The following is a 10,037-nucleotide window of genomic DNA, read 5'->3' as shown; positions in this document are numbered from 1 at the left end:
CACAGAGGGAAAGTGTTCAGCAGCAGTCACAAAACACAGGGAATCACTGTTCTGGAGCCTCTGTAAGCTCAGACAGGGAGACACAGTGGAGACAAAATTATTGCTCAGACAGTGACAAAAAATTCTCATTTGCAGCCATGATCAGGGAATAACAGCACTGGCACAGCACCCAATTCCAGCCTAAGCCAAAGCATCTGAATTCTGCTCACTGGAGGCACCACGAGCATAACTGCCATGTACACAGTCATGTCAATGCAGGCAAGAGTAGGTTCTTAAGGAAAAGACCCTACTCAGAAATCTAATGAACATTCAAGTAATGAGCTGTGCTGCACCAGAGCAAGAGAACGAACAGCGAAGAGAATTCACCTCCGACGCAAACTCCACATTTCCATACAGTTCCACCTCTTTTAAATATGGAAGAACAAGCAGTTACACATTTTTCTAGCTCAGTATTTTTTAACCTTTCTTTAGACTCAAGACACCCCTTGTTAGACTCAAGGCACCCCCTCAGAAAGTTCCAGCTCTTTGTTTTCTCTCATTTTTGACTACAGAAAAATTATAGAGCAAGTTTTCTGTTGCAAATAATACAGAAAGACTTCAGCAGGGCAGAATGGGTTTAATACTCTGGATTTTTATTTGAAATTTCTGGGTTTATCTTGTGAAGCGTGGTTGCACACCTAACAGTGCTAACATTGCAAGGTACCCTGAAACACCCTTGAAAGGATCTCAAGGCACCTCAGGGTACTGTGGCTCCCTAAATAAGAATTTAAAGAAAGCTACCAAAAAACAACAACAACAACAAAACCCAAAACACCTTGGGAATGTGCTTGGACTGTTGGACTACAACCTCCTCCCATCAGTGATCATCAATCAAACCGTACCACAAACCTCCTAGCTGCTCTGGAAAGACAGATGAAGTTGAGGAACGTTCCCCTGGGTCCTGGGATAACACTCATCTCCATAGTCAGATAAAATTAAGTTAGGCCAAGTTAGACCAGATCATCAGCTGGCATAACTTGGCTTAGTTAATTGAAGACAATTTAATACATCAATGGGGTTCCACCAGTGTGTTCCACTGAAGGATTTGGATCAAAGTAGTGGCTGATAGTAAAAGCCAACAGTGGGAATCTCTGGAGATAGGATCAAGACAAAAATAGACTGTGAACAGACAAGAGTAGCTCCCAAGTTTTGCATGGAGTGAACCACATAACCAGATCCAGAGATGAAGCTGAGGTCTGAAGCTTTGCAGTCAACAGTGCATATGGTGACCTGCTTGTATTTCACCACAACCCAAATCTCAATTGTCAGAGGCCCAAATTGCAGATAGTGATGGAGAGATCTTTAGAGCAAGAAGCTAAATGAAAGGCAGACAGCACCAGGGCAGCAAAGCCCAGCACAAATGTTTGTTATAAAACCAGGGAAAGGAGTCACTTAAGCCAGTAGTACCTTTACTGTGCATGGCCACTAGCATCAAGGACCCACTGCTTTGAAGAACCATGATATATGGAGCTATGCCCTGCGGGTAAAATTCTCTCCATGCAAGAGGCCATCATAAGGGCTACACGGTACCTAAGTCTCACTCAAGCTATATTTTGAAGGCATCAATGCCTCTACACCCAAGTCATACATGGACATGGCACCGGTCCTCAAGCCCCTAGTATTATATTTTGTGTTTCATTGCAATACTCTGGACAGAGATTTTTGCAAGTACAGGTACTCCTCACTTAACGTTGTTTCATGATTATGTCATTGATCTATTAGAGAATATATTCATTTAAAGTTGTGCAACATTCAGTTATAATGTCACTTGGCCGCCACCTGCTAATAGGCAACTACTGTGATGTGACTGGATTCACTTTACATTGTTTTGCTTAAAGTTGCATTTTTCAAGAACATAACTATGACGTTAAGCAAGGAGTAGCTGTACCACCTGTAACCAAAGATCATTAACAAATGAGCCAGCAGTTGTGTCCCTTTTCTGTCCCTCTTATGCTTGTTTAATTCACTAGGAAACTTGGTGGAGTCTGGTTTGTAATAAGCATGCAGCCTAGTGCATATTTTCTGTAATGTTCCTATTGTTAAATGTTGCTAGCAACAAGAAAACTTTCCCTCTGTTTGATGTAATGCTGCCTAGGGACAATAGTGTATGTCACACCCCAGGCAGCTCTCCTCAGCCCTGGAGTTTGGACAGGATTGCTGCTACCCACGCACATATTTACCTAAGTTAGATAGCATATTAATATTAATGCCATCCCCAGACCTGTTCAAAGGGAATCAAACGAGGAGGAACACTGCTGCTTGAAGCCTGTGAAGCATTAGCTTGACCTTTTGTGCAAGTGTGCAAAAACCACAGCAGTTAAAAAACAGTAGGCAATTGCTGTGTCAATATAGAATTTAATACAACCTGAGTAAAGCTGGTAATTTCTTCTCCTGAGGAAATGCAGGCTCCAGTGTTCACATCTCCGTTGAAGGATTCTTTGTACAATTTTTTTAACTCTAAACTAGCCATGGTGTTTTCCCCTTGCCTTTCCCATTTGCAAAGGGAAATGGTCATTCTGAGGTCAGTTTCACAGGTTACTGCAACATCCTCACCCCCTAACCCTGTGACTGTGATACTCCAGCACACTGCAGAGACGCCCACTGCCTTACCCATTAGCAAACAAGCCTAACTGCACTCTTACAGTAAGCCCACACTTTCCCTTATCACGTGGTGATTCACATATGCTTCTCCAAGATGCTTAGTGCTAGCAACTCATTTGGATTAAAACCAGCATTTTGTAAGGGACATGTAACAGCCTTAAATTTCTACTACAAGCCTCAGCAACTCCCCTACTGTTCAGGCCACTCACTGGCACCATCTTCTGTGGTATGAAAGTGCATTTCAGGAAGCTATAGGACCCTGCATACAGTACAGCCAGGCCCTTGGATCCTGAGGCACACTGTGAGCTTTCATCTCCGAGACCTGCAGCTCTTTATGCAAAACGAGAGTGCACTTGCTTGCCCACTTAACCATAAAAGCCACCGGGTCATTCCCCTTCGAGGTAGCACTAGTCAGTCACTGTCTCCCATGTGATCTGCAGGGGGGACAGTCAAGCTCTGGATGGCTCCCAAGAAATCCCAAAAGCCCCAGTGAACTTCAGATGTCATCCACTGGGTTCTTCTGCTGGTCCACTCATGCTCTAAAATTCACATTTATTACCATCTTATGCTTCTCTGATTCACTAACCAAGTGAAGTGAGGAGGAGCTGCTCTCCTCTCCTCCACACAGGGCTGGGCTGCAAGTACCAGACCCTGCAGAAACAGTTAGTTGGTGACAGTGCATTTCCTTTTTAAACCTCTCAGCTTTGGGTCATGTCTGCAACAGGAATACCACATCAAAGTTGTGTCATTTCCCTGTGATCTGCTGCTTCTGCTCTAAGGAGGTACCTGATTGAACTAAAGAGAAGCTGAGAAAAGCAGGCAGATGCCATAATGAGGAACCCTCTCTGCAGCTCCCAGCTCCATCTCAGTACTCCTCCTTTGTGCACAGCTTCGTTACATGACTCATGGCTCAGACGTGAGCTGGGTTCTGGTTAGAAACCCAGGAAGGAGGTAGCTAGCTAGAGGATGGGTGGTAGCACTAGGTTAAAGTCTTACACTGGCCAACTGGGTGTGTGAGAATCCCAGGCTTATGTGCAGATGCAGAAAATACCTATCCAGACCCAGCCAACCCCTCTTCTTCCCAGGCAGGGCAGGTGGTTCCTGCTTTCTGTCAGACTGTGCCCAGTCTAGGTGTAGATGATATCAGCAATGGGCTTCTCTGCCTCTTCTCCTAGGTGATGGCTCTTCAGTCCGACAGATGGACTGCTTGGAAGGTTTAGATTCGCCACCTTTCCTTTTGATGACTTTCCATCCCCTCCCTTCCTAGCTGAATGTTATCCTCATCCGCTCTCTGCTGAGTCTTTCCTCCCCCACCAGCAGAGGGCTGTCCGAAGTGGACTGCAGGAGGATCAAAGGTAGGGGCAGCAGGAAAGCAGCAGGAGCAAGGAAGACTAATCACATGGTATGACAGGTCAGAACCTAATCAAAGCACAAGCCTTGGTTTCCTGAGAGAGAAAGTTTCTTGAGCAACCACACATGTTGCAAGAGCATAAGATGAGCAAGTGAAACCTTGACTCCTTAAATTTCCTTTCCCATTAGTTCCTTAGATCATTGCTCAGACCTGGTTTTTTACTGCCCCACAGGGCCAGAGCATCCTAGGCTCCAAACAGCTCTCCCCATCCCCCAAAGCAGCACACCCAGCCTGCTATATTCAATAGCCACTGCTGCACAGAGGCAGAGCCAAGATGAAGCATTACTAAAGAAACAAGAGCCCATTTCTCAAGGAGGAGCCAGGGAGTGAGGAGATTCAGGCTGCAGGATGAGCGGGCTCTGTTCTCTGATGGCCAAGCTAATAGCCCATATTAAATTATGGGCTGGGTTTTTTTAAAAGCTGTCTCTTTAGATTTATCAGCATAATTCCTGATACTGCCTTGTCAGGGATCATTACCATAATCTCCCTCCTGTATCTGTCAGGAAATAATGGGGAAAGCAAGGGGCCAACCTAGGAGGAGGAAAGGGAAGCCAAGGCTGGGGAGGAGCAATGGACCTGTGTTAGACTTAGTTACAACTAGACCTCTAAGCCAGGGAGGGCTCCATTGCCTCACTCCTCTTCTTCTGAAGGACTAGATTAATGTGCATGAAGCCCCAGAAACATGTGTGTAAGCAGGTGCTCTATGGGATCTTCTGCTACAAAGGAGCCTAGAGGACTTTGCAAGTTGAAATGTAGCCAGTGAAACAGGAGCGGGAGATCTGGGTCCATGGATTGCAAAGATGAAGCTAGCTCCTTCATGAACATACCACTTCTTCCAGGCCTTAGCTACAGACCACAGCCATGAAACCCCAGTCCACCCACCCATCCAGGTCCTGATGCTGCCCCCCATATTTATTTCAGCCCCAGGCGGCACTATGTAAACTTTCTGCCTCTCAGGGCCATGGGCTCTCCCCAACCCTGCTGCTTGGGCTTTGGGACATCACTTCCGGATACTGAGGTGAATTTTCCATGAAGAACCAGAACAAAGTGACTGAAGTGAAGCAGATTTGTGGGGACTAGGTGTCAACAGAAGAGGTGCTCCTGAGAAAGGGAGTCCTTTGGCATTATGCATAGCACCATTGTACGTCTCTCACTCTCTCTGTCTCACACACACAGCTTTGTGCACGCACACTCACTCATCCTTTCCCTGCTTCATAATAAAACTAAAGAGGACAGTAGGGGTAATGAGATACATCAAAGGAGCTAAACGGCCAGTGAGCCACTGCTTAGCCATGAAGACTAGGACAAGTAATGCTCCAGCAAAGTCAAAAGCTGCCCACTTCACAACAGACTAAGGGAAAAGACAGTCATTCCTTTAATCTTTCCCCAGATGCAGTCTGCAGCCCCAAGCCAGATGGGAAGGCATTTTCACCTTTTCACCAAAGCAACAGCAGCCTTGACTTACGCTTCGCAGGTACCCATGTGGGGAGACACAAACACACTGGCATCCTCCAGCAATGACCCCTGTGAAGCAAGCAGGAGTTGGGGTTGCCCTACTAAAGGTGTGGAAGCCCATTTGTCTGATACAAACTGTGCATTTGGGACAGAGCCCAGGGCAGGCAGAGAGGGGGGGCTCGATCCTGAAAGGGAGAAACTACTCCTTTCCTGGGCTCTCCCAAGAGCTCCAAACATCCTTCAGCCTCTCATCCCTTTGTTGGGAGCTCAGACTCCTGCCAATTGAGCCCTGGCTATGTGGAGACTAGGGGGCAGCTACTATCAACTCCAGTCCCAGCCTTGCCCATCACCTGGCTCTTTAGAGAACAGGGCAGTATTAGTGGATAAGGGGAGACCACCCAGTTACTGCAACCCCCATCAGGAGGTGCTTAAGACAAAAAAGCAGGAGACTTGGCTGAGGAACTTGCCATCATCTAGTCCTGCACTCACTCAGCAAGGGATTCTGTAACGGCAGGGCCAGCAGTCTGGTTGTGAAGGGGGGGCTCAGCTACTCCACCCACAGCTACTCTCCTCCCCCAGGCTGCCCTGTAGTACAGGGAAAGAGCTGTGGTTGCTGGAGATGCTGTCAGCAACCTCAGCCCCAGCCTCTCTTCCTGCAGCGGGGAGCTGAGCCTTACAGCACAGAAGCACTAGCCAAAGGGAGGAGCAGGGGGAGGGGGTGAGATACCCCATCTCAGGTTCTCTGGCAGGGGGCACTGTGCCTCACAAGGTAGCAGCACAGCTGTGGAGGCTGCCAGCCATTAAGATCTCTCTGAAGATTTCACTGGGAAGGAATCATTTTAAAAATAGAGGAAAGAAAAATCCTGAAGATCCGGTGAAGTTGAAAATTGGAAGCCTCTATTTTGGCATCAATCCCTCACCTCCCCTTAATTCCCAGTAATTGCATCATTAAATAATTGCATTATTTAAATAAGGCTCAGAGCAGAGAGTGTAGGGAGCAGAGGAGTGGAGTTCAGGGGGTGGGGGGAGAGAGGGGAGCCTCACCCAGTCCCCAGCTCTTGTTTTTTTTTAATGTCATGCAAAGAGCTGATATCTATGTTTTGTTCTTTAAAGCTACAAGTCTTTTCCCCCCACCACTCACCCCAACACACACTGTTCCCTGCTCCTAATTACAACAGCTGCAGTCAGACAACACTGTTCCTCACCCTGCGCAGCTGGACCCATGCCAGGCCCAGAGACAGGGAATTGGTTTCATAGCCCCGCTTTTTCTGTTTATAAACACTTGCTTGGCAGGATGCAAGGCACAGGCTGTTTCGTTCCCCATCCTTTCACTAATGGGTTTGCACAGAGGCTGTCTTGCTCAGATGAGTGCCAGGCCATGGCCCCACCTGGGTGGCTGCTGGCACCAGATGTTGCCTGTGTCACAGCAGGAGGAAGGGAGGTGGCTCCACAGCCGTCTTGGAAGTGGTATTAACCACACTTGCTGCTGGTTAGAGAAGGGCACAGCTCAGCAGGTCTGTTCCCCAGAATCACCCAGGCAAGGAGCCCACAGCTACCTACCCTGCCAACAGAAACTAGGAGTGCTAATCTGCAGCCTTCCTCTGGGCCAGCCAGTGGGAATGGGAGAAAAAAACTGCCTGGGGCCCCTTTCACAGGGCCTAGGAAGGGAGGGAAGGGCATAACATCAGGTCTTTCTCTCTGCCCCGAGCAGGAAGCTGGGGTCTCCAGCAACTCTCAGCTCTCCAGTGCCTTACAACATAACTGGAAGCAGTACAGGAGGAGCTTGAGTCACACCCTACACAACTCCCATGCTTTAGATTGCCCCCTACCGCCACTTGCCCTGGGCTCATGGTAACAAACCTTCTTATGAGCCAGTAGTACTAGGTGAGCCCTGCTCCCTGCAAGAGACTCTGTGGAGCCAGAAATGCCAACCAAAGCCCCTTTGCCCCATCTACATAGGAGATCGGAGAGAATACACAGTAAGTCAACAGGAATGAGTGCTGCTAGACTTGGAGGTGAGCAGGCTGCAGAACTGAGTTTCTCTCCTCCCCCTGCAACCCAGCACTTTGAACCCCCCTTGCACATGTACCCTTTCTGGTTAAATCAATACAGTGACAGCTCCAGTGCAGGGTGTCCAGACTGTGGAATAAACTACCTCCAGAGGTGGTACATTCACCTACCCTGAAGGTTTTCAAGAGGAGACTAGACAGTCACCTTGCTGGGGTCACCTAACCCTAGTTGTCTTCCTGCCTAGAGTGGTGGGGCTGGACCCAATGATCTGCAAGGTCCCTTCCAGCCCCCAACAATCTATGAAACAAGCCCAGGGTCCTCTCCTGCAAGAATGAAAAGAGCAAGTAACAAGGCACATGCTACTGCCTGGACAGCCAGAAGCAGCTGGGGATCAACTCAGAACCTTTTCTGACGAGCCTGTTCTAGGCAGTGAGGTATTATAACCTTTGCCAAATCTTTCCATCCCTTCCCCTGTCCAACACACTCACCTCAGGCTAGGCCCAGCTGAGTCTCAGACAGGTCACCTTGTCCAGAACCTCTGTCGGTGGCTGGCTCAGTCGCTCCCAAAGTTCCAGGTCAGACTGCACGGTTGAAATATAATGGAAAAGAATGCAGAAGAGAACTGAAGAGGAAATGGTGACACCAAAGGGAGGACACACTAGTAGAAAAGGAAGAGGAAGAAAAAATAAACAGCAATCAAAATAGTAATAAGAATAAGAAACAAGAACTGAAACCTTCACAGCCTTTCACATCCACTAAAGAAGTGCCAGCCACTTTAGTGGCTCTCTCCCTAACTACCCAGTTTGGGTGCAGGAAGGCACCAGCCCCACCAGTGTCCAGCTAGAGCTCTAGTTGTGTTAACAGAGTAAGTGCAGCTACTGAACCCCACCCTTGTCTGCTCCCCAGGAGGGCTGGGTCAGTTAGTGCAAAGCCTGGGAGGGAGACAGCTGCATCACAAAAATAATACAAACCTCTGGTGTTTTTAGTAAATAAAAAAATCCTTTTATAGGACTTAATTTTCAGCATTTTGGAAGTTAAAAGCAGAGATAAGAAGCATCCCAGAAACTTGGGTTCAATGAGGAGAGAACTGAACTGAGGGGACTGGAAAGGAATGAAACAGAAATGAGGTGGCCCAATCAAGAAAGACTCAGGACCATGGAGCGTGAGAAATGGCAACCCTGCCTGAAAGAGAAAAGGCATGAAGAAGGCATGAACTTGCTGCTCTTAGCTAACAAGAGAAAGCGGAGATGCAGCCGGCAGAGACCAAGGCAAAGTAAGCAAAATCAGACACCTCTAATTGCCTTGATCAAACCATGGCAGAAGACACAACAGCGATGTTAACAAGCGTGATTAGTTTGGGGATGCTGTGGCCAAGGGAACAAGCCCTAGCACCTGGTTTCAGGCTGTGTGTTTAAATGATTTAGGGCCCACGCCTGCCAATATTGAAGCCCAAGAGTAACTTTACAACTCCATGGGAATCATCCCACACCTGGAGTTACCCTACTGCATCAGTCTGTTACAAAACTGGGGCCCCTCACTTACCAGGTGCAGTACAAAGCTTATAAAGCCCAGCTCAAGAGGTATCTAAGCAAGTCCCTGGACATTACATTATTACCAGAGTGCCTGTTTGGCAGTCAGAGGCCCCTAACACATGACTGCTTGGCCATGAGCTTAAGGAGTCACTTGAGATTGGAAGAGTCAGAGCTGTTCCCCTGGTGCCTGCTTCCCCTGTACAGAATCCAGAAGTGCTGGAGCACCCCTCCTCTTTGTACATTATTGATTGGCTGCAATGCTGCCTGTCAAAGGAAAGACTGTCCTAAGGCAGAACACATTTTCATGAGAGCCAGGTCAAATCTGAGACCGTCTTGCAAACTCAGGGGAAGCAGCCTCTCTGGTGCTGTCCATCGCTTCAGGCAGCACCTCACAGATGGAGAGGAGTTCATGGTTGGGCACTCTTGACAGTCCCAGCTGTGTGCAGAGTGAACGCTCCAGGGAATCCTGTTTGGCAGTCAGAGTCATACCCATTCCCAGCCAGTGCGGGATCTCCAGCCAGTGCCTGTGCTTTCCCCAGTCAAATTTCAAATGATGGGTTTGATGGTCATTTGAAATTTGAGTACCCCTCCCAAAGCTGGCTCATTCCCAGTCCCACCCACCTTACAACCAGGAATGTGCTCATGCTGAGAATCCTACATCTTCCTGCTCCTAATCCCCACATGTCCTAGCTCTAACACCACCTCTGCAACCCCATGCTCCCCACATGGCAAGTCCTCTCCTTGCTTGGTGTCTGTGCCTTTTCCATGACCACAGGCATCTCTCATATCTTTTCTTAGTAATCTCTTAGCCAAGCTATACATACTTAGCACTTTTAATCTTCCCTCATAAATCAATCCCTTCAGTTGTTCATCATTTGTGTTGCTCATCTCTGAACTCCCTCCAGTTTGCTGACATCTGTCAGGTATTGGTTTCCCTGCTTTGAAATGGGAGCTGCAGGCACTTTGATAAATGGATTGAAAGACTGTCT

At 48.0% G+C, this 10,037-nt stretch overlaps 1 long non-coding RNA gene across 2 annotated transcripts in view; it reads left to right on the top strand.

The window, feature by feature from the left end:
• Nucleotides 1-5,499, top strand: part of LOC109298909 — a 58,726-nt gene extending 53,227 nt beyond the window's left edge. Inside the window, exons 3-4 of one of the 2 annotated variants that reach the window (XR_002097725.1) lie at nt 3,816-3,995; nt 5,442-5,499. This is a non-coding gene — a long non-coding RNA (uncharacterized LOC109298909). Of the gene's footprint in view, nt 1-3,815; nt 3,996-5,069; nt 5,230-5,441 lie in introns of those variants that run through there. The other variant, XR_002097726.1, reaches the window with a different exon arrangement.
• The last annotated feature ends 4,538 nt before the right edge of the window (nt 5,500-10,037 follow it).

This window comes from Gavialis gangeticus, unplaced genomic scaffold (assembly GCF_001723915.1).
Source record: "Gavialis gangeticus isolate Ggan-Ray unplaced genomic scaffold, GavGan_comp1, whole genome shotgun sequence".
Lineage (NCBI taxonomy): Eukaryota > Metazoa > Chordata > Crocodylia > Gavialidae > Gavialis > Gavialis gangeticus.
This window is presented reverse-complemented; position numbering and strand designations above follow the sequence as displayed.